General features: G+C 57.0%; 1 long non-coding RNA gene across 1 annotated transcript; it reads right to left on the bottom strand.

Moving 5' to 3' along the window:
• Positions 1-517: 517 nt before the first annotated feature.
• LOC128817938 (uncharacterized) lies at positions 518-1527 on the bottom strand. Its single transcript, XR_008440345.1, has 3 exons — positions 1452-1527; positions 633-718; positions 518-529 (listed from the first exon to the last, which is right to left on the bottom strand). It is a non-coding gene; the product is annotated as an uncharacterized LOC128817938 (long non-coding RNA).
• Positions 1528-1730: the final 203 nt, after the last annotated feature.

The following is a 1730-nucleotide window of genomic DNA, read 5'->3' as shown; positions in this document are numbered from 1 at the left end:
ACAAGCACGGACGACAATTCGTGGAAGCTGCAGTCAGTGAGCGTGCAGCGCTCCGAGCTGGGAGAACAGCCCGGCAACTGCAGAAGGCCTTTGCTCTGAGGCGCGTTCCCATTGCTGCCCACCCTCCCCTTCTCTTGCCCAGGAGGAAAAGCTCAGGCAAGAGCGCACGAGCAGAGAGCAGGTGAGGGGATCAACACTCCCCAGGGCTCTGTTTTTCACCCCAGCAGTGACACACGCAGCACGTTCCAGTACCTGGCTTCAGGATCTGCTGTGCCACACGAGCAGCGCAGAGGGTGAGGGAGAAGGTGAACCTGAGGCTTGGCTGCCTGATTCCGTTCTGCACGGCATCCAAGAGATACAGCAACGGCAAGGGCCCCGGGAGAGAAGCCTGAAGCACAGCCCAAATGAACACAGCAGGAGCACAAAGACATCGATCAGCTTCCGGGACATTTCACGGGTCACACAGGTAAGAGCCCCAGTTCAGCAAATCTGAGGGTTTGGTGACGTCAGGATCAAAACACCCGGAAACCTGTGAGAAAGAAACTGAACTGCACCCGGCTAAAAGCCGTCCCTGCCTCAAACTCCTTCAAACAACTTGTTCACGAGGAGGCAGGGATTGATTCAATACTCACCAGCCCATCTGGCCAAGGTCAGAGCTCTGTGCCCACCCAGGACACGGCAGCCAGCAGGGACCCTTCTCCCACTCTCCAGCACGGACCTGTGAAGCCAGGGAGAAGTTTACGGAGCAGCAACAGCCAGAAGATGCTCTCTGCTTCCGTACGCTCTCTGATCCATCACTCCCAAGGAAAGTCCCCACGGATCGGAAGCAACCACCTCTCATTTCTCCTCCGCAATCATCACTGCCTTGCCTTTCTCTGCAAGCGTTTCCTCCCGTGCCCGTCCCCAGAGCACCTTTAGTCCATCTTTTCCTCCCAACCGCAGCTCTCCAGCACAAATGCCACTCCTCACACAGACAAAGCAAACAGTCATCTGCCTCAGCTTTTGGCCTAGAAAGCAAAAACCTCAACGCGTCCGCCTACGTGATTAAAACACAGAGACGCACGGGTGGACATAGATGGAAAGCTTTTCAGGAGAGAAAAGAGCTGATTCGCTAGCACGCCTCCATACAGCTTCAGAAAAATCAGAATCCACAGCAACTCCTAAGACCCCCTGCTGAGGAACCCAGCCCTCCTGGGAACACCCAATTCAGCAGCCACGGGAAAAGGATGGGAGAAGCCAAGCTTGGGGTGAAAAAAAGATGACATCAATACAGCAGCCTGTAAAAAGCCTTCACACAGCAACAGTGGGAACCAGTCCCATTTGCTCCGTCCCTGCTTTTTGGGATGACACAAACAGGAAATGAAAACACGTGAAACACAAGGCACACCTATAGGGCGTACCAGGTGCTCCTTTTGGCAGCGTGGACGACAAAGGTCTCTCTGCGCACTTACAGGCAGCCCGGTTTCAATCCATCCTTAGCCCAAGCCTTCCTCGCCTCCCATTCGCCAGCGCTCTGCGCTGGCCTTTGGAGCGCTGGCCCCGTCCTCCCGCAGCAGCACGGCACCGGAACACAGCGAGGCAAAGCGTGCCGGAGCCGCCCGTGCTGTCAGCGTACCTGTCAGCTCCCGGCGGTGGGCAACTCCGGCCCTGCGGGCAAGGGGGAGACGGCTCGGGCACCTCCAGCGGCTGCTCTGCCCCGATGCTTTCGCGTTCTCCTGCATTTCCCTGCA

Source organism: Vidua macroura, chromosome 1 (genome assembly GCF_024509145.1).
Source record: "Vidua macroura isolate BioBank_ID:100142 chromosome 1, ASM2450914v1, whole genome shotgun sequence".
In the NCBI taxonomy this organism is placed as follows: Eukaryota; Metazoa; Chordata; class Aves; order Passeriformes; family Viduidae; genus Vidua; species Vidua macroura.
This window is presented reverse-complemented; position numbering and strand designations above follow the sequence as displayed.